Source organism: Cetorhinus maximus, chromosome 19 (assembly GCF_964194155.1).
Source record: "Cetorhinus maximus chromosome 19, sCetMax3.hap1.1, whole genome shotgun sequence".
NCBI classification, from domain to species: Eukaryota; Metazoa; Chordata; class Chondrichthyes; order Lamniformes; family Cetorhinidae; genus Cetorhinus; species Cetorhinus maximus.
In genome coordinates this window covers 51,742,558-51,765,343 of record NC_135897.1, presented here as the reverse complement: position 1 = coordinate 51,765,343, position 22,786 = coordinate 51,742,558, and the positions used below count along the sequence as shown (strand labels likewise).

Below are 22,786 nucleotides of genomic sequence, written 5' to 3'. Positions count from 1 at the left end.
TACAGAAAAAGGATATGCAAATAAGGCGGTTATATCAAATGGCGTTCTCAGAAACAGAGATAGAATGCATTCCAGAATGTTATTACGTTAAGGGTAATGTTTTAATGGGAATATGGCGGCCGTATCATGGAAGCTGGAGGGAAGTGCGTGAGATTGAAGTGCAATGAGATATCCATTTGGATATAGAAATGACATCCTGAGGATAGCTCATGAAATTTCAATTGGGTGACATTTAAGAATTAGAAAGATACAGGTGAAAATACAAAAACATTTTTATTGGCCTGGATTGCATAGAGATGTAGTCAAATTCTGTAGAGCATGTCACACATCTCAGGTGATAGGGAAACTACAAGCAGTGATTAAGCCAGCACCTTTAATTTCAAATTCAGCATTTGAAGAACCTTTTAGTGGGGTCATCATTGATTGTGTAGGACCCCTCCCTAAGACTAAAAATGGAAGTCAGTACTTACTGACAATGATGGATGTGCCTACAAGGTTCCCTGAAGTGATACCTTTGAGAAATATTACAACAAAGAGAATTGTGGAAGAGTTGAACAAGATATGGTTTACCAAAGGAAATACAAATCTGATCAGGGTTCAAATTTCATGTCACAGCTGTTTAAGGAAGTAATGAACAGTTTGGGGATAAAACAGTTTAAATCAACAGCTTACCATCCTGAGTCACAAGGGGCTTTGGAAAGATGGCATCAAACTTTAAAAACTATGATGAGGACGTATAGTCATGATTATCCACAGATAGAGGTAAGGGGATAGGGGAATTCCATTCCTGTTATTTGCTGTTAGGGATGCTCCTAATGCATCAACTGGTTTTAGTCCTTTTGAACTTGTTTATGGCCATGAGGTAAAGGAATCACTGAAATTGATTCATGAAAAATTGGTGGGTTAAAATTCAGAAACTACTCTCCTGGATTATGTATCAAACTTCATAGAAAGATTGGACAGAGCATGTGAGTTAGCTAGGGAACATTTAAAGATATCACAGCAAGTGATGAAAGTGAAGGCAGACAGGAAAGCTACAGCTCGTAGTTCTGTTGCTGGAGGAAAAGTGCTAGTTCTGTTACCAGTACTGGGTGAGTCGTTAAAGGCAAGGTTTAGTGGGCCTTACAGGTTTGAAAAGAAGCAGAATGAAGTAAATTATTTAATAAATACTCCAGATAGAAGAAAGAAGCAGAGGGTGTGTCATGTAAATATGTTTTGAAAAGTACTTTTGACAGGCAAAAGGACCAAAAGGAGGTGTTAGTGGTGGTAGAGAAAGAGGTAGAAATGTAGGATTCTGAAATTGATTTTCCTCTAATCAAATTGGATAATGAAGGGGTACTTGAAAATTTAAATGCAATATTGAGTTACCTTCCAGACAAGTGTCAAAGTGATTTGGAGAAGCTATTGCACAGTCACACAAAGCTATTTGTGGAAATAAGCAGGGGAGGACAAATTTAGCTATACATGATGTGTGTGTAGAAGTTTCATCTTCGATAAGGCAACACCCTATAGATTAAATCTGGCAAAATTTTCACAAGTACAGAAAGAAATTGAATTTGTGCTTCAAAATGACATCATTGAGTCTAGTTGCAGTAACTGGAGCTCACCTATTGTGCTGGTACCGAAACCGGATGGAACATAAAGACCATGTGTTGACTATCGAAAGGTGAATGTGGTGACAAAAGCAGATTCATATCCTATACCATGGTTGGAAGATTATCCCACTTTCTCAATGCAATCAAAATTTATCACAAAGATTGACTTGCTAAGGGGATATTGGCAAGTACCGTTATTGGAATAAGCAAAGGAGATATTGGCTTTTGTGACGCCAGTGGACTATATCAGTTTAAAGTCATGCCATTTGGTATGAAAAATGCACCTGCAACACTTCAAAGACTGACTGACAAATTAATTGGGGATTGAGCAATTGTGTTGTTTATATTGATGATTTGATAGTTTTCGTCAGACGTCGGAGGAGCACTTACAACATTTGGAAGAATTGTTTTGTCGATTACAAGAAGCTAATTTGGTGACGAACTTGGCTAAAAGTGCATTTGCAAAAGCGTAGGTTACGTATCTAGGCCATACCATTGGACATGGTAACATGGCTCCAAGAGATGTGAAAGTCAAGGCTATCGTGGATTTCTCTGTGCCTACAACAAAACGAGAAGTTTTGAGATTTCTGGGCATGAGTGGGTTTCACCGGAAATTTGTACCAAATTTTAGCAGTGTGGTTGCTCCATTAACTGAACTATTAAAAAAGAACAAGAAGTTTCAATGGACACAGGAGTGTCAGAAGGCATTTGACATGTTGAAAACTGAATTGGCCACAAACCAGATTTGGAGTACCCAATTATGCCAAGCAATTTAAGTTAGCTGTTGACGCAAGCGATGTAGGCATTGGGACCATATTGTTGCAAGATGCTGATACTGGAATTGAGAAACTGATAGGGTACTTTTCATGGAAGTTGAATGTGCAGTAGAGAGGATATTCAACGATTGAAAAGGAGATATTGGGTCTGGTGTTAGCATTGTGGCATTTTGAGATTTACATTGCAAACAATTTGTCAGAAACAATTGTTTATACAGACTACAATCCTTTAAAGTTTCTGGACAAATTTTGAGACAAAAGTGCAAGGCTGTTCAGATGGAATTTATTACTGCAACGATTTAATCTACAGATTATAACTGTGGCTGGTCGAGAAAATCTAATTACAGATGCATTGTTAAGCGTTTGAAGCTGAAAAGGGAAAATTGGACATTTAAAAACATGGACACTGGACTGGAATGATTTCTGTTGATACCAAGGATTTGTGTATATATATTATGTTAATGCATGCAGCTGGTAATGTAATAGTGTGAGTATATAGATAAATATATGAGATAATGTAAGATGGGTTAAGAAAATGAAGCCGTCTTTTTAAATAATGACAGTTCATTTTCCAGGAAGGAGGGGGTTGTCATGAAAATATATTAATTTTGATATTGTGATTTATTGTAGAGGTAGGTTAATAGTGAGGTTTGGATTAGTTTCTCTGATGTGAGGTTGTGTGTGGGGGTGTGGTTTAATTGAATTGCAGACAGCTGGTTTGGAGCTTTTCAGTTATCAAAAGTGAAACTAGGATGCATTTTGTATTGCTGCTAAAACGTGGACACTTTATATTTTGTGTGCTATCTTCTGTATACCAATTGTCATGATACATGACATTTGCAGATTATATCTAAGGAAAGATTAGAGACAATGTTTTTCTTTTCCTCCCCTTTCCTCAGTGTTCTATTTCCTCAATTTTTTCCCATTGCCAAGATGCTGACTCTCTTTTTCTAAGCACTGGTAGTACTGTAAGCAATTCTCTGTGGCCAAAATTTGTTCCATTGTTCTTCTCTGTATTAAATAGTAGACCTGGTTCGGTTAACAAAAGTTAAGTTAAAGTTTATTATTTTTAGAGCAAGCCAAATTTATAAAATTCTTTTATCTTTGTACAGGTGCTGCAGAGTTGTTAAGTACTGACATCATTACACCCTTTGCTGGACCTGAGATTTCGCACAGTCAGCGTTTGAAGCTAGTAAGTTTGTATTTTTGCATTATTTTCTTACAATAGCTACTGCAGTAGCCCACCATAAGGTGATCTTTGAGAACACTCATGTACTAATTTAAAGTCCTTGTACTATCATGATTTAAAATCAAAAGCTGGTGGTTCATTGACCCAAACTTGACAAGGGTGTGTCTACAATGGAATATTGCCCACATTAAAAGAATCAACCAAAGTCTAAAGCACATAAAGTGTGTCTTTGCCGCATTAATCTTTAGCATTGTCTTTTTATTTAGGATTGTAGATTCCCCATTAAAAATGTAATAAAATTATTTTTGCTTTAATGTTTTTAAATAGCTAGTGAAACCTTATAAGTAATAAGTCATTAAAATTGTACTTTTTTTTTTTAACAACCATTAACCAACCACCTCTCTTGGTGCCAGAGTCTTGAACTGTTTCAAGTAAGTAATAAGGACCAACTACTTTAATACATAATGAAAAGTCAAAGCAATTATTTGATGTGACCAAAAGTTTTGCTGCATGGGTTTATTTGTTAAGCGCTGGCCAACAGGAAAAGCCTAGAGTAGTTTGTTTAGTATGTTATGCTCTAGTTTTCAAATAACAACTGCTTTCAAAAATATAGCAACACTGGGGAAAATTGGATCATCAACACTTTCTTGTTAGAAGCCAAGTATAAAAAGAAACCAGTTTCACTTATTCTAACTATGAAATACACAAATTCTGTAGGTGATTATTGACTGAAGTTTGAAGATTGTATGATTTCATATTTTAAACAGCATTTACTGTACAAAAATTAAACAAAACAAGTACTATTAACCATCTTCAGCTGCTTCATCAGTGACTTTCCTTCTATCGTAAAGTCAGAAGTGGGGATGTTTGCTGATTGCACAGTGTTCCGTTCGATTTGCAATGAGTCATAGTGAACATTGGAAATAGGAGCAGGAATATGCCATTCGGCCCCTCGAGCCTGAAGCAATCCATGTCCATAGGCAGCAAAACCTGGGCACCAGTCAGGCTTGAGCTGATAAGTGGCAAGTAACATTCGTGCCACACAAGTGCCAGGCAATCACCACCTCCAACAAGAGAGAATCTAACTATCTCACCATGACATTCAATGGCAATGCCATTGATTAATCCCTCACTAACAACATCCTGGGGGTTACCATTGACCAAAAATTGAACTGACCAGCTGTATAACTACTGTGGCTAGGAATTGTGCAGCGAGCAACTCGCCTCCTGCCCCGCCCCCCACAAAGCCTGTCCACCATTTATAAGGCACAAGTGAGGAGTGTGATGGTAAACTCTCCATTTGCCTGGATGAATGCAGCTCCAACAACACTCAAGAAGCTCAACAGCATCCAGGACAAAGTAGCCAGCTTGATTGGCACCCAATATAAATATTAGTTCCCTCCCCCAATGACGCACCATCTGCAGCAACTCGTCAAGCCTCCTTTGACAGCACCTTCCAAACCTTGACCTCTACCACGTGGAAGGGCAAGGGCAGCATGGGAACACCACCTGTAAGTTCCCCTCCAAGCCACACACCATCCTTATTTGGAACTATACCACCGTTTCTCCACCATCGCTGTGTCAAAATCCTGAACTCCCTAACAGCGCTATGGGTGTGCCAACACCATGTGGATTGCAGTGGCTCAAGGTGGTGGCTCACCACCTCAAGGGCAATTAAGGGTGGGCAACAAATGCTGGTCCTAGCCAGCGACGTCCACATCATGTGAAAGAATAAAAGAATCTATGACATTGCACACAGAAAATCATGACTAAATGTAGTTTTCTGGTGTCTGGGAAGAGGGATAATTCAGACTTCATTTTACATTCTGTCCTACTGTTAAATAAGATTTTGATTTTATATTTATTAAATAACAGAACTGAACAATTTGTGCTGCAGAGAGCTGGAATTAGTTTGACCAAGAGTGCTTCTGTGTAATACAAGTTGAAGAGCAAAGAAATTCAGAACTGAGGTGCTACAATGCCCCTACTGACAAGAGGGTGCAATTACAGTGCAGCAAGGTTATGTAGACGGCTTTCATTTTAAACAGGGACATTTATAATGGAGGAAGTTGACAACAGAAAGCAAGATTTTGTAAACGGGAAGTGTGTGCATAAATTTGAGGGTTTTTTTTATACAGATAGATCAGAGAACTTGGGGGATTCTTGGTAATGTTTTCCATTGTGATAATGCCTATGCAGAACAGCAATATAATTGTTGGAGTACTAAATATCTAGAGCACACAAACACACTTTTGGAGTATTTAGATGCTATGAATCTTGGAGTTTCTGGTGTCCCACATGGCACACTTACACTAGATTTAACAGTTGCAAATACTCTGCCAAATGGCCTAGTGATGAGCACTTAATTTACTTTAGTACAATGAAGTGATTGGCCAGAAGTTAACGTAACTATGAGCAATTAAGCAATAGCTCTTGATGTTATCTCCTTTGTTGGAAAAACCATAAATCATGTCAAATTCCCATAATTGAGGGTTGTAGCTATAACTCGCGTTCCCAGCAATGCACTGACAGGCTGTATCTATCATGATTTGAAACTTGAATTATATGCATCTTTTGGGAGTAACATTCACAAGATCAACATTTGCCTTTTTGCTGTGATAATTTACACTGGAGGATGCATACCCTGCCCATTGTGCATTTCCATTCACTCCGAAATAGGAAATCACCATCAAACATTCAAGCTAACCCCAGTTGTCAAATTTATTTGTATGGCTTTTAATAACAGAAAATAGAAGCAGAAGAAATAAAACAGTATTTGCTTTATTATTTTTTTTAAAGTTCTCAAAAATAATGGTGCTCAAAATCTTGATTCAAAACCTTATCTCTCAGGTTTTGGTTAACACAACAGTGGCGCTGCTTTTCTTCCCTGATCTTGTCTCATTATTACAATGGAAAGAAAAAGCTGAAGCAGGGAAATTGCAGGTTAGCTGGCTGACAACATTTCTGATCAAATCAGTTCTTTTGCAATAGGCAGACAATCATGTTGCTATTTTTATCACCTCATATAGATCTCAGACTTCCGGTTTTCTGCTAGATTGGCTTTGACACATGAGTTGCATATCAAGTAGCTAGGCTGTTCTCAATGGATAGCTTGACACCAGTGTAGTAATGCAAGGATCATCTCAAAGTATGAGAGAAGTGCTGATTCAATTAACTTGTGTCTATGCTTTCAATAGCATTGTAGGAAACTGGCTGTTGGCTGCTTCCTAAAACCCTATCTCTAGACAGGTTTCCATATTATCTTTCTTCTTTAAGCAAAGTAATCCTTTTCCGAATAGGCCAAGTGCTCTATTTTAAATTAAATTAAATAATATATTGTGATTTCTAAAATTTGATGTGAAAAATATATAATCTGTAGATTTTAAGAATTGAAGTAACACAAGGCTCTGCTTACGTGATGGCTAAACCAGACCAAAAGCACACCCGCTTACCTTCCCCTCTTAGCCCACCCCCCCGCCCCACAGCAGTTGGCAGGCAGCCGCTGCAAGCATTGCATGTAAGAATGACATTGCTCCACAATTACTATTGTTGTGGAGCTTAGTGACATGGATCAGTCCTGTTTCCATGTTTACAAAACTGAACTACTCAACATAGTAATTAGGGAAGGTCAGCAATAATGCGTTACGCTAGGGCTAAGGAATATTGAACCATGGACAATGTTGATTGCAGCACACTGGGCTTGATATGCTCTGGAGGTTTGGTAAGTAACAAGTATGAAATGTTTTCAATATGCTCAGAAAATGCCATTCGGAATTACTGCCTTTAAACTTTTATCAAATTTAAATGCTTGAGATTGGTAATGGGCAGTGTGATTTGAATAATTATGATCACTAAGCAATGATCTGCTTAAAAAGGTCATTTGGTTTGAAAGGTCACACAATAGCTGTTAGCTAAGATTGCTCAAAAGGCATGGAAAAGTCTTAAAAGAATATATAATGCTTCCTGGCTTTATTGAATACATTGTACATGCATGTACACTTAGTGCCTTTGCAAATGAAAGTGGACGTAAGTGTAGTGGTGTAATATAAAATTAACCTCAGTCAATAACTAGTTCTTTCCATTTTTATGTAACACAAATCTTACAACACTCTTAGTTTTTATTATTTTTCAGCACTTAGGGCTAGAGTAGACCATTCAGCACTGCAAACCTGTTCCACCATTCGATTCAATCCTGGCTGATCTGCACTTTACTCCATTTACCCATCATCACTCCATATCTCTTAATCTCCTTGCCTAACAAAAATCTGTCTATCTCAATTTTGAATCTCTCAAATGACCTAACCCAACAGCTTTTGAGTGAGAGAATGTTCCAGGTTTCCATTACCCTTTCTGTGAATGACTTGGTTTTAATTCTAATGTTAAGCCCTATTGTATAATTGTTAAATAAATATGTAACATCATTATAGTTTTCACAATCAATATGTGGCAATGCAGTGAGCCAAAAATTTAATCCCTCAATATATAGCACGTTTGTCCAGAAAATGTTACAAGGCACTACAAATCACTGAGCAGTGGTCGGGAGAGATGACTGATAGCATGGCCAAAAAGTTTGGAGGAGGCTTTTAAAAATTGGAGAGTAGCAATGTAGAGATGGTTAAGGGAGAAGTTTCAGAAAGTAACACCAGGATATCTGATTCTGTGACCGTTCTGCCATTGGAAATATATTGAACAGTTGTTAGGCGGAGTGACCACCTGGGTGGCTAGAGATATAAGGGAAGGCTTTTGAAGCTGGAGAAAATGTTGCACTCTTGAGTTCATGAAATAAATGTCAGACCATAAAAATTGTGAGCCATTTGGCACTGATGTGATTGTTCAGTTTTTGGTTTATGATTTGAGCTGGAAACTATTATGCTTATTTCAGCTCTGTAAAGCATAAACTTTCAAATGGAAGAGTGCATTGAATTTGTACGTGGATTTCCTGAGATCGTTTTATGGTATATGTGTTACCATTATTTATCATCCACTGTAAATTACAAAACATTACAAGCTCCTCTATTAACAATTGTTAAAAATATTCCTAAAGTGGATAGAACTGTATCTATTTTCAACTGTTGAGAGCAAGTAATGTGAAGGGATTTAATAAAAAAAATTATTTTCAATTTGGGCATTAATTATAGTGTAAATTTAGTGAAATCTTTGTCACCATGACAAGTTGGCAAGCCATTACAGTCTTTTGTGGGAGCTCAAAGTCTACCAATTTTATAAGACATTGTCCATTTACAGATGTCTTCAACAATGCTCAGCTGTTGACCTCTATTCAAGTACTAAAATAAATCAGAGCTGGATCTTGCCAAGAGATTTGATTTGTTTTGTTACAATTAAACTTATTCACCTTATAACCCTTGACTTTTGTCCACACACTATCACATTTACGGTACTTGACTATAAATTCGTGACAAAATACACTTAAAATACTTAGTGAACATTGCTTTTTTCTTGTGAATATTCTTCCTGCCATGCACGAAACCCTCTTCTTGACAGTTGCTGGATGATCTTCAGTATCTCGATCAAATGGCTGCAGTTAGGCTAAGGGGCTTAATATTTAGCTTTTGGTTATTCATCATGAAAGATATTCGAGTCAAGCCTGATCCTGCGCTCATCTGAAGCCTCCATGTGCACATTCTAGCAAGAGTCCCTGGATTGCGATCAAGATTGGGAAGCTTGTCTGATACCCTAAAAATGTATTAACAATTAACCTGATCGATAGATAATATTTTGTTGTAGATGAATTTTGATAGGATAAAAACTGGCATTCAAAGCCAGTGAAAACAATTCCCTTCCCCCAAAAGCAATTGCTGCTACCTCCAAAATTAACTGACGGACAAAAAAAATTAGTTATTTTTTTTCCAGGAGAGTAAAGGTTAGAAAATAGAGATTAAATAGGGAAAGCTTTTGAGTTTTTTAAAAAAAATTCAGACTGGGAAAAGAGAGGGGAACTGGTCACTGGACACCACTGGTATTTTAAATCTTTTTTAAAAATCCATCTTCTTATCATCATTGACTTTTAAAACGTATTGGGCTACACATAGTGCACTGAAGATAGGTGGCTTTATACACTTCAAATGGTCCTATATCTGGATTTTTGAATAGCAAACAACAGCATGTTTTGTTGAATAGTTTGTAAGTAAAAGGGTTTTTCTTGGCATGGTCTGTGAAATTCAAAGGCCCCTCCTTGGGTGGCAGCCACCTAGTATATGCTTGGTAAACACTGCTTACTTTTAGAGAAATTGTGCTGTTATTTTAGGAGATTACTTTTAAATAGCTTTATGACTTTAACTATTTCACCCACTGAGGATTAGGGTGAAAATCTTAAACTAGTTGACCCATGGAGATGGGAGTTTCTCTGGCCATGCTAATAGCCTGGGACTATTTTCCTAACTACAGTTAATCATAAAATACAAATACTATTAGAATACATTGAACAGTTAATGGGAAATAATATATAGTAGTAGTACTTGCACATTGTGATGCATTTCATCTTGTAGGGACCCACCATTTCCACTTTCATCTAGCATCAATGAGAAACCAACTCAGACTTCAGTGAGTTTGGACTGACTGGCAGCACTGGGCTCAGCAATCTATTTTGACTAATTTACATAATCTCATGTGGTTTAGGATTGATGTCCAGTCTAGTTAGTAGATCTCTGTAGGATACTAGAATCCAAAACATCAGAGAGGTTGTTTTGTGAATTCAATGCAAATAGACCCCCTTGGTGGTGAAAATGAATTATAAAATCAAAAATCAGTCCTAAGGGTAAGAGATATATTTACATAATTTTAAAAAATGTTGTATTGTGACTTGTTAAATTGAATGTACTCCTGTTGGCACATTCTTTCTCCCTTTATTAATCCAGTGTATCTCGGTCTGAGCAGGTGGATCAAATGCTGCATTTTCCTAAGCTGCATTGATGTACTTTACTGTTTTGTGAATGAGTGTTATGGTTTATCATTTCATGTCTTGAAAGGGCAGTGACAATGTGAACTATAACTGACCTTAGTATTCGGAAACCAGAAAGTAAATAACAGATAGGTTTGTGCTTGCAAATGACTTTGTTTTCATGTGGGAAATTTGAGGGTCCAGTCTCAATGTAGGTTGTAATACATAAGTTGATCAATAAAAGTAGTTCCCTACATGTTTTGGGGTCCAAGGCAATTCACTGAGTGAAATTTTTTGTGCAGGCATCTATTGCCACACACTTCATCTATAGCCACACACTTCATCTATACTAGGAATATCTGCACTAGCTATTCATCACTGAAGCTGCAGCCTTTCCTAATGTCATGAAAAGGCCTATATAGGCCAATACTAGTATCCCCAGTTTAATAATAAAAGCAAAATACTGCAGATGCTGGAAATCTGAAATAAAATCATAAAATGCTGGAAAAATTCAGCAGGTCGGGCAGCGTCTGTGGAGAGTGAAACAGAGCTAATGTTTCAAGTCTATATGACTCTTCTAAAGTGTGTTCTAATAGTGGGTTTTCATTTTAGTATGGTCGGTGAATTAAGGAAGTTCCCTGAATAGCACTGCCTCCATTTTTGTTTTAGTGTGGCTACTGTGCATACTCAATCCTTTTTCTAAAGCAAACCACTGCTTTGCTTGCTGCCTTTCCCCGTTCTCTCACTCCCTGCTGCTTGCCCCTTTCTGCCTCCCCCAACCATCCTGCTCTTTGCTTCCCTCTCCTAAACCTTTGCTTCACCCTATTCGCTGCCTTGCTCGCTGTTCCCCTCCTGAGGCCTTCTGAGCAAGAGGGGCGGTGAGTGAGATGGAGTGAGTAAGGGAGTAAGCGAGGCGGCAAGAGGGAAGCTGCGAGCAAGGGAGTTGGGAGAGAAAAACCAGTGAGCAGGAGGTGGGAAGCAGTGAGCAGGATGTAAGTAGTAAGTTGGTAAGAGTTAGTAATTTAGTAAGAGGATTTTTGGACAAGTTGGGTTCAAGGCAGCCAGTAGGTTTCTAATGTAAAAATTATTAGTCAGGGACTTAACCCACCCTTATTACATGTTTTCTTAGTACTTTTTCTTTAATACGCCATTTTTTTTAAGAACACATTAGGAGTGCTAAATGTGGTATAGCTGTAATGGCAAGAGCACAAAGGAAAGTATCAGCTAGATTCAACTCTTGAGTGCAAAGACCCACAGCAGGACGGAGCATATAATCTAATGTCGATATTTCAGTACTGAAGAAGTGCCGCATTGTTGGAGATGCAACTTTCGGCTGAGACTTTAAATTGAGTCCCTGTCTGCCTGTTCAAATGGATGTGAAAAATCTATGACAATTGTTCATGGCCAACACTTATCCTTCAACCAATGCCACCAGAACAGACTAATTGGCCATTTGTTCTCTTTTGTTATTTGTAGGACCTTTAGTATGCAAATTGGCTGATGCATTTGAATAACTTCAAAAGTTATTCATTAATTGTGAAGTCCTGAGGACTACAGAAGGTGCTGTGTAAATGAAGGTTATTTGTTTCTTTGTGGATATGCTGGGAGCTCAGTCAAGCTGTGAACATAAAATGGTGAATCTTCTACAAGTGACGGTAGTGGCAGCTTTTTTCCATTGCTCTTGATGGCATTGAGGGAAATACAAGTCCTACAGTTTTTTTGATACTTCAAATATTACTGCATTTGGGTCATTTACACAACAAGGTTGTCATTGAGTGTGCTGTAGGCATCAGAAGTAACCTGAAAACAAAGAGGCATAACTTTGCACAGTTTGGATATCAGTAAGAATATATGAAATTCTATACCACTGTCTTTTCCTTTTTAAAAAGATTTTTAGATCCCTAAATTTTGGCTGAGCCGTTGGAAAACGAGAAGGAATTAAGAAAATTAAATTTGTTCTTTTTCTTTGGAATGTAAACTGTTCGAATCATTTATGGCGTGCTTTCATTTTGATTTAATGCAAAAGGCCCACCACCACAGTCTTGCCTACAGTTGTTGAAACATTTTTTTTATGGCCCTATGGAAATGTGCCAACCAGGTTGGGACCATGTGCTTTCTTCTTTTGGGGCTTAAAGGTGAAATCAAGAGTGCAATACTAGTGCCTTTGCATCAAACACGTAAGAATGACATGCTAACCTGACGAAAGGCTGGATGAATAAAAGAGCTTTTATTTAGCATTTCCTCTCTGTTAGCTTGATGCTCGGAACTCATACTAGTGCTTGCTTCTAACCTGCATCTACATGGCAGAACCTGAGCTGAAGTACAGGATGTTTTGATTCAGGTGGTTAGATAAGAAATTTTCCCTAGATTTAAATTTTCATTCAGTATTAGATTTGGTGCTATTTTTAGAATGGCAAAAAATGAAGTGGTAAGAGGTTGTTATGCAAAGTGTGCTTTTATAAGAGAGTATGCAGTAGTTTTACAATTGTAAAGCTGCTACTGATGTTTGAATAACTTCATTTATTTCAGCATCACAGTGCGTAACTGCAGCCAAACTTTCAACTCGCATACCAGCCATTTTAATAATTTATAGTTCTTTTCCTAGAGCAATCTTGTGTGACTAGCATTTATGCTTGCTAATATGAACAAGTTTTATGTCCTGATGAATGTCTTTCCTGTCGATCTAGTGTAAAGTCACACCTTGTTTTTGTATAAACACAATGCTTTGTGCCTTCATTTATAGTACATCAGTTTCTATGAGTAGTTTGTGTTCAACAATCTCATGTCATATTCTTTTCTCATTTGATCCTAGACTGGGTGTAATATCTAGCCCATAGCATATATTTAAAACCCCTTTTTAAAAAAAAACAAATTGAAAAAATGCTCTTGTTGGAGATACTAAAAATGTTTAAAAGGAGGATGCATTCTGGCTCGGGACTTTATTAAGTATGATTTTGCAGCCAGTTACTGAGTTTTTATAAACCAGATTTGATGCCCCACCAAATTAATGGTCCAGGTGGTGTCAAAAACACAATGATGAGAAACTATTCCCTCCAGGGTGTATCAGTCCATTTCATCCTGGGACCAGCAAATCCTGATACCACAGTAATTTAGCGTCTGTGCACAGTTTTCACCAATACTAAATCTGCAGTGTGAAAGTATCTTAAATATATTGTTTTAGTTCACATATCGCAGTAGTCTACATTTTTTTTTCTTGCAGTGTGATTGAAGCTGTTTTTGCAGTACACCCTGACTGTTGTACAAGAATAGGGGTTCTTTATGGATGAGCCCCTAACCTGCTGATGTAATCCTTCCCAGAACTAATGGCTTTGACCTAGTTCTTGTCATAGGGAGGTCCTTGTGATTCATGGTGTGAGGGCTGATCAAAGCAGGGATTATGGTGACAGTTAAGTCTTGGGGCTGGATTGTTAATTGTACAATCAGTGTCTGATGTTCTGCAAAACTTCTTTTGGTGCATTAGAGGCCAGGGGTGTAATGCTTTTGTATGAATTGAGGCAGAATTGTTCAGTCAGGTAACTCTAATCAACACTGGTCCTCAAGGGAATAAAGTGAAAAAAATATTTAATGTGTGTTTGACCTTTTAAGGCCAGTTAGAATTTTTTTCCTTGAAATTAATTTGATTCTGGAAAAGTTTGAAAACTAATATATAGTCAAGTTTACTTTGTATCAAGAACATTTTTTTGAAAAACATCAATATTTTGTTCATTATTTGCTTAAAAAAATTGAAGGGTAGTAACATTTTTCTATAAATTTGCTTATGTTTATATTCCAGAATCGAAAGCAGAAATATGTTGGCTAATAGGCATTTTGCTGCAAATACCTTTTTTGTCTTGCATGTGCAAGAGTGGAGCATCTGATGAATAGAGTGTCTAAATAAGTTAAATTCTGTCTTTCTGGGGATCATATTCAGCAATACAGCACAAAAACTGCAAACTAGTGACCTTGCCAATGATCAATGCCTACACTCTCAGGATTTTTGTTTCCCAGTGCCCAGAAGGGGTGGGGAGGTAAGGCAGGCAGGAGGAGGGCAAACAAACCTAGTATATGACATGGTGAGGAGGGCAGTGACTGGCTGCATTGGGAGTGGCTAGAGGCTAGGCAGAAACAACTCTCTCTCTTTAGCAGTCCCTCAAAGTGAGGAGGATACTACGGAGCAAGCCAGTGGCAAGAGCTTGTGTGTGGAGTCTTTTAATGTAGAGAGGTTGTTGTGCTGCAGCTACAACAAGGTACTGGCTGACTAGGAAACTCTGCTGCTCCGATCTAGGCACATTAGAAGGAACTTCTTTACAGGATCTTCTGGTTCTGAGGGAGCATGATGCTGAGCCAGGCTCAGTTACCAGGGCACAGGATAGGAAATTGCAGAACCCACTATTGTAATGGAGAAAATGAGAGATGATATTTTTCAGGTGTAAAAAGTTTAAGTTGAATTCACATTAAATGTATGGTTTCCTCATTTATTATTTCAAATTTGCGCTCTCGTGCATTTACCAATATGGGGACCACTGCTGGAGACTAATAATTTTAGGCCATTTCACACTAGCACCTGATGACCAGAGCAATTAGTTTTTTTTAAAAATGCGAACAGTTTATTTTTTTTAATCCTGTCTCCTAATTGATTTTATAGCATGGGTGTGACTAGCATTGACTTAAGATTTAACATAATCACAACATTATCTACACGCTGACAGATATTACAAGTAATATGTCATGGGAAAATGTCACAAAAACGATTTTGACTTGAAGGCTTTCAGTGCATCTTTAAATGGAATTTTGAGACCTATCTACCATTTTAACAGGTAGTGCAAACATGCAAAAATACTGAGCAGGAAAAGACCAACTGGTTTGAACCAACATGGTTGCAGTGCTTTTGGATTGGGAAGAGTGGGGAGAGGAGGAACTGGATGGGGAAGAATCAGGAGGAAGTTGAAGGATTGTGTCATGTCCATAAGATATGAAAAAGACCATAAACTGTTTAAATCAAACCTTCCTTCTGCTTCTTTAAAAACGTACTTTGCTGGACCAAAAACATGGCTGCTACAGGTCACATATTTGCAAGTTGGCTACAATTCTGGAAACTTCCAACCCGTAATTACAGGACAAAGCTCAACCTCACCCTTCTGCAATCTCACACCTATCATTGTGTGGACCCACTACAATCACTAAAACAAGGGAGCAGTAGATAGTCTCACCAGCCTGGACTTGTAACAAAGGGAGAGCCATCAAAACTCATTATACCTGCAGTGGCATTAATAGCCACCACCCATCTCCTAAGGTGAACAATGGATTTGAACCAGAGACAATTTTTTAAAAATTCATTCACGGGATGTGGGCTTTGCTGTCTGGGCCAGCATTTATTGCCCATCCCTAGTTGTCCTCAAGTAGGTAGTAGTGAGCTGCCTTCTTGAACTGCTGCATAGAAATTGATTGAACCTGAACCTGAAACTGACTTGTCAATGGGCATCACCACGTGACCTAAGCTCCTCTGGTCTTTGGAAAATTCTAATGTTACCTTCCTGGACTCCCAGGGCAGCCTACTGTTAAACATCCAGCCTATCAACACCAAAGCTGGACCCCAGGCTGACGACAAAGCCTGTCTCAAGTCTGAACCTCCTCAAACCCTGGTTCTCTGGAAGATCCCTGCCATCGCCTGTAGAATGGACCAAGCGTCTGTATACCTCTTGCTGCGTCCTCAACTTTAAAGGAATTCTGAAACTCCTGCTTAACCCGTGTGAACTTTAACTCCTACGTGACAGAACCCTGACTGGACTCGGACATTCACTTGAATTAATATCCATATCTTTTGCTTCTTTGTTTTAAGATATTCCTAGTTGTAAAACTTGCGTGTGTGTATGTGTGTGCGTGTGTAGGTATGTGTGTGCGTGTGTGGTTGTGTAGGTATGTGTGTGCTTGTGTGGTTGTGACGACCATTCCCCGGGTTTGAATGTATGAATAAACAATTCCTCTGAGTTAACCCTAAAGAGTGTTTGTCTAGAATCACTTTAAGTTGACTTTACCAACAGAGAGTTTGGGGAAACATGCCACACCTCTGCTCACAGGCAGATGGCGAGAAAAATAAAGGAGTTCAGTTTGCCACTCTCCCCTCTCTGGAGCTGTGTGAGGAATATGAGAATGTAGAAAAGAAGAAAGACTTGCATTTATATAGCCCCTTTCACAATCTTGGGACGTCCCAAAGTGCTTTGCAGCCAGTGAAATATTTTTTGAAGTGTAGTCACTGTTGTAATGTAAGAAATCTGGCTGCCAATTCGCGTGCAGCAAACGTCCACAAACAGCAATATTATAATGATTGGATAATCTCTGTTTTTCGTGGTGATTGAGGGATAAGTATTAGCTAGGACACCAGAAATAAACTCACTTGCTCTTCTTCGAAATAGTGCCTCGGATCTCTTACATCAACCTGAGATGAAGCCTTCGTTTTAACATCTCACCCAAAAGATGGCACCTCCAACATTGCAGCACCCCCTTAGTATTGCATTGGAGTGTCAGCCCAGACTTTTGTACTCAAGTCCTGGTAGAGCATGGTAGGTGGGAGAAGCTGGAGGAAGGGGAAGAGGAGGAGCAAGTAATTGGGTCGTTGAAAGAGATTGGAGAGAGGGAAGAGCACTGGCAGATAGGTTGTGGAGGACAAGCAGAGTGGGAAAAGATGACATTAGGAAGTGGAGATGATGGTGATGGGGACAGAGAGGAAAAGAGGGCAGGGTAGTTTAAAATATAAATATAACGGATAAAAATGTATTAAACGTGAATTTAAAACAGGCTTTCATAGAGTCACTGTACCGAATAAGTAACAAAGAAAATAGATAACAGTGGGGGGAAATAATTAAATAAGTTGGATAAATATGACATTAATAAATTAAAAAGACTTGGACACATCAAGGCCTAGGCTTCAGTCCATAAAATAAATTAAACATCAGGATAACTCAGAGTAAGAGGAAGTGCGTTGAATTAATCAAATAAAGGTTGTGGATTCATGAAAAATGAAATAAAGATGCGGCTTATTCTGGGGCTAACTAAATGCAGTATGAGCTTATCGAGAAGTTGACTGGCAGAGACCGGAAGTTGGTACAGGGCTTTTAGGGTAGAGGTGTGGTGGCAGTGAGTGATAGTCACAGTACAGGAAGACTAGATGGTGGACCAGCGAGTGAGAGCAATCAAGCCAGCAACAGATAATTTTGCAAACTGTGCAGGATCGGATTGGGGGGGGGGGGGGGTGGGGTTGCAGTTTGGTGAAAAAGCGCATCAATGGCGGTGTTGTGGGCAAGGACTAGCATGTGAATTCGACTCCAGGAATGGAACCCATGGTACTCAGAAAAACAGGAGTAGGGAACATAAAACCGCACTGTGCACCAAGATGAGATGAGGAAAATAGAATTGTCTTCACTCTTGGCAAGCTGTCTGAAATTCTTGAGGAATGCACTGATACAGCACCACCCTTTGGTGAATGTTAAGCATTGCAGTTACGATTGCAAAATAGTTTGAGTTCAATTGATTAACAGTTACACAATGTTAGCTGGCATAACGTTTCGCACACATTGTGATAGACCATTAAAATAATTGCCCGAATATTCCGAGGAGTGGGAATTACCATTGGATTGCCGTTCCGCTCTGCCACAACGGAGCTCCGCATTTCTGGCTGGGTCTTTCAGTCCCGGTTTTTTCAGAAATGCGAAGTGGTCTTCTATTGAACTGCTTCCTCGTGGTGCTGGATCGCCAAGGGACCACAAGCTAGGCCCCTTTTTACATCATTAACTGCATATTCTGGTAAGTGTTCACTAAAATACTGAAAAGCTTTAGAGCATTTAAACAGCTTTTCGGTATGTTAATGAGTGAATGTGTTGATGGGTGAATGTGTAGGTGTGTAAGTGGATAGGGTGGGTGAGGTAAGTGGGTGGTAGGGTGGGTTTGGGGTAGTCTGGTCGGGAGAGATTGTCAGGTCGGGGGTCAGTTGTGCCTGGTCGGCGGGGGTACAGTAGTTGGGTAGTGGGGGGTTAGTCAGGTCGGGTCGGGGTGGGCAGTCAGCTGACGGGCTAGTTGGGGCTCGGGGTTAGTTGGGTGCTGGGGGCTAGTTAGATTGGGTTGGGGAGAGTCGGGCTGGGGGCTCGAAGCGGGGAGTCAGGGAGGGATGTCAGTTGCATAGCTACCCGGGAGTTAGACTAGGATTTTTCTGTCTAACATTTCGTGGGTGACTATTCAATTAAATAGAGTAAGAGGCTTCAGATGGCTACGACTTAACTCTGAGTCTGAGATTTTTTCGGAGGGTCCCTGCGAGTCAGGGATTTGCCCATTGGAAGTTCAAACTTCCCAAGCAATTCCCACAGAGTAATTCCGTCAGGACTTCTCCAGAGTCCTGAAGCTCATCTTGGGTATGTCTGGTCTCTGACGATCCAGAGACCGGAAGACCTGGGCCAATGAAACTGCTTTCTGTTTTTAATATATGAGAGATTTGTAGTTGACATATGTTACCTGAATACATTACCAAGTGAGCTAGAATTTATTCAGCTTAGTGTTCATATATCATCCTACAAAATGGTAAAGTAGAGTTTTTGTATCTCGATTAATAGTTCATAACATAAAAAATAATTGGTGTAGCACTGAATTAGTTTTCTGTCCTACAGACAAATGGCTCAAGTCAACTGGGCAGTTACGTCTTGCTATTTCGGTTAGTTATAGTTCATTGATTTATTAGTTAAGTTTGTATCAAAACATAGTAAAAAAACCACGCTAATTGTATGAAGTTTGCCTCAAAAGTGATTTCTCTGTAAATTGAATTTTGATGTACTCCAATGTTTAATGACTCTCTTGGAGATATACAGTACTGTTGAAGTATGAGGAAAGTTAGAATGATAGCTGCTCCTAGTGTAAGAAAATCTAGTAATTTAGCCCAAAGGAAATATTAATGTGGTGAATTCTATAAATTGTATTTTTACATATGAGCTTGTTTATTTTGGTTGAATTCCAGCATCCGTGCATCAGCTCCTCTGTTTACACTGCTAAAACCTGATTTCTTGGCTGAAGAGGCTATGGCCTCTCTTCCATGGCCTGTGCCCAGGTGGCTCTGGAGAAGGGAGCATGCAGTGTCCACCAGTACGGATGATACCTTTCACCACCAGTGGGGACCTCAGGTTACACTGTCTCAGAGACACTGGTAACAGCATTCTGGTTTAGTTGGGACTTTGTTGCTGATTTTTGCTACTTTTAGTTTGAATAGACAACATATTTAGGGAAACGAGAGGAAAAAGTGTTCCATAAAAGCTAGAATTGTCTATTCTAAGGGGTAGGGGATAGTAGGGAAAACTGGCATAGAGGTAGATGTTCAGCCATGATCTGTTTGAATGGAGGAGCAGGCTCAAAGGGCCAAATGGCCTACTCCTCCCCTGTTCCTATGTTCCTAATCATAGATTCACTTTTGGGATCTGTAAGGTTCTGCTGCCAATATAAGTGGGTTAGATTTACCAGTGAGCTAGTCCATCAGTACCTGTTTTGCATGATTAATTAACCCAGGCCAATGCCAAAATTGCCCAAAGTTTAGCTTTCCAACTTTCCCTATTTGCTAGGCACTTTTTTATAGAGTTCATGTAATTTAATTTGATGTAACCCGATCATGAAATAGTGAGTAGATAGGTGATAATATAATTTTGTTCAGTGCTACACAATTGTGACAATGACCCAGGTTTTGTGGTCTGCAGTGAATGAAAAGCACTTCCTCTCCAATATGTTTACAGATGCCCACAGACTTTTGGTGGGCATTTGCATAGTAATTTATGAGAATTGTTTTTTCTTTATTCTTTCATGAGATGTTGACATTGCTGACAAGGCCAGTATTTGTTGCCCCCCTAATTGCCAATGAACTGAATGACTAGGCCATTTCAGGGGGCAGTTAAGAGTCAACCACATTGCTGTGGGCCTGGAGTCACATGTAGGCCAGACCAGGTAAGGATGGCAGATTTCCCTCCCTAAACGGTATGAGCGAACCAGATGGGTTTTTACAACAATCAATGATAGTTCCATGGTCACCGTTACTGAGACTAGCCTTGAATTCCCAATTTATTAATTGAATTTAAATTCCACCAGCTGCTGGGGATTTGAACCCATGTTCCCAGCACATTATCTTGGGCTTCTGCATTACTAGTCCAGTGACATTACCACAACGTCATCGTCTCCCTGTTAGAGCCATTTGCTACCTGATTTATCCCTTAATAACAGTGAGTACTGATGGCCTCATTGCTAACTCTACTGCAAAATAAGGGCCAATATGTTGGTACGTTTTGAGCTCTGATGATGTGCTGTGCTTTTTTTGTTGTTGTTCTTTCAACCAGTGAAAAGTATTTGACAATTCAGCAAGTATTTAAGAACAAACGTATATTGTGAAAACGCCATGCTTACTAATGGCAGCCCCCCAAAAATCTGCTGTTTTGTCGTCATAATGTGTTAAAATAGAAGAAGTACCAGGTGCCACAGGTAACCCTGCCAATGGGATTATTGAGGGGGGAAAATCTTAAGATTTAATTGGATGATACCAGAACTCGCAGTTATTCCTATCAAGAAAGGGTGAACAGGCTGGGTCTTTTTTCTCTTGAAGAGAGGTGACTTGATGAAGACCCTTAAAGTTTTGAAAGGTTTTTAAACATATTGAAAAAAAATTTCTAGCCTACTCTTGGTGCCTTCTTCTTAGGATTCTTCTTAAGCAGTCCCTCAGGATTTCAATACGAGCACAGGTGAATTGAATTCAGCAGTATAAGGAATCCTCCCTTTGCCCCACTGCTATGGCACTGAGCATTGAACACGCCAATGAATATACCGATATTTTGAAATCAAGAAGTTGCATAAAAGAAAGAAATTGCGTTTAAATAATGTGCCTGATTAGGTTGGCAGTCTATTCCTAGTCAATTCTGTTATACAGGCAAACGTAGCAATTAAATTGTGCACAACAAAGTCCCAGAAACAACAACTGAAGTGGATGATTGGTTTGCACTTATTTTTGATTGCGAGAGAAAGAAATGTTAGCTAGGACACGGGGAGAATTTGCTCTTCTTTGAATAATGCCCAGAATCTTTTATGTCTACTGGAGCAGGTAAACCATCTTCATTTTAATGTCTCACCCAAGTAACAGCATCTGCTCAGTGCTTCAGTAAAGTGTAGCCTGCTCCTGGCGTGGGATTTGAATCAGCAGCCTTCTGATTCAGAAGGTGTGGAGCCAAGGCAATGCTGAACCAAGTTGTTTTAAACTTTCAACTATCTAAAAGCTGCAAAGATACTTCTTTATGCAACAGGCAATGAGAGGTGATCTTGTATATATGATAAATGATACATCAACATATATAACCCTGAGGGGAATTGACAAGATGGATGCTGAGAGGATGTTCCCCCTTGTGGGAGAGATTAGGACTAAGGGACCCATTTTAAAAATAAGGGGGTTTCCCATTTAAGGCAGAGATGAGGAGAAATTTTTTTCTCTCAGAGGATGATTGGTCTGTGAAATTCTCTTCCCAAAGAACAGTGGAGCAGGGTCATTGGAAATTTTTAAGGTTGAGTTGGATAGATTATTGACTAACAAGGGAGTTATAGGGTATAGGGGGCAGACAGGAAAGTGGGGTTGAGGCCGCAATCAGAATAGAGTAGACGCAGAGGCTAACAATTTATGATAACCACCATGAAATCAAATAGGGAATACTGAAGAAACTTCTTTACCCAGACAGTGGTGAGAATACGGAGCTCCTGACAACAGGGCAAATAGTATGGATGCATTTAAAGGAAAGCTATATGAGGGAGAATGGACTGGAGGACCAGGATGAGAGGAGGTTCGAGTGGACCATAAACGCTAACATGGACTGGTGGGGCTGAATGGCCTGTTTCTGTACTTTACAATCTATATAACTCTGAAATTCATATAAAATCTGTGTTTGCTGTTAGGGAAGGAAATAGTTAACTGTCAAGGAGTGTTTAAGCAATAATTGTAAGTTAATAAGCTAAGTACTTGATGTGTATGTAAAGGGAAAACCGATGAGACAATGTATCTGTGGAGTTTTATGCATCAGAATAAAACTCTGGGCAGAACCTTCTGCCTGTCGGGTGGGCGGGCCCGACCCAATCTCAGGCGGGTGGGGAGCTGATCCCCGCCGGAGAAGCGGGCTGCACCGCCATTTTATGCGGGCCGGCCAATTAAGGCCTGTCCGGCGGGAAGCGCTGTGCGCTTCCTGTGCGGGTGGGGGGGATTCCCCAAAAGCAAGAGTGCGCTCTTTCGCGCATGCGCACGTAAGATCTCACATCTCCCTGAGGCAAAATGCAGCTT

General features: G+C 39.4%; 1 protein-coding gene across 5 annotated transcripts in view; it reads left to right on the top strand.

Moving 5' to 3' along the window:
- The window catches only part of tbl1xr1a (TBL1X/Y related 1a), a 194,653-nt gene that overhangs the window by 76,321 nt on the left and 95,546 nt on the right, over nucleotides 1-22,786 (top strand). For 4 of the 5 annotated variants that reach the window (XM_078563841.1, XM_078563836.1, XM_078563838.1 and 1 more), the window contains one exon: nucleotides 3,484-3,563. The exons of the other annotated variant lie outside the window; for it this stretch is intronic. The gene's annotated coding sequence lies outside the window, so the exon portion shown is untranslated. The remainder of the gene's footprint in view (nucleotides 1-3,483; nucleotides 3,564-22,786) is intronic. 5 annotated transcript variants of the gene reach the window in all.